Source organism: Bison bison, unplaced genomic scaffold (genome assembly GCF_000754665.1).
Source record: "Bison bison bison isolate TAMUID 2011002044 unplaced genomic scaffold, Bison_UMD1.0 scf7180017864273, whole genome shotgun sequence".
Classification (NCBI taxonomy): domain Eukaryota; kingdom Metazoa; phylum Chordata; class Mammalia; order Artiodactyla; family Bovidae; genus Bison; species Bison bison.
In genome coordinates this window covers 1,374,935-1,375,197 of record NW_011494845.1, presented here as the reverse complement: position 1 = coordinate 1,375,197, position 263 = coordinate 1,374,935, and positions in this window count along the sequence as shown.

Sequence of the window (263 nt, the reverse complement as noted above, 5' to 3'; positions counted from 1 at the left end):
TTCTGGGTTCCTCTGTCCTCCACTGTCTTCCAGAGTTTGCCTAGATTCATGTTTATTGAGTGAGTGACGTTATCTAATCATCTTATACTCTGCTGCCCCCTTCTCCTTTTGTCTTCATTCTTTCCAAGCATCAGGGTCATTTCCAGTGAGTCAGCTCTTTGCTTCAGGTGGCCAAAGTATTGGAGCTTCAGCTTCAACAACAGTTCTTCCAACGAATATTCAGGACTGATTTCCTTTACAGTTGACTGCTTTGATTTCCTTGC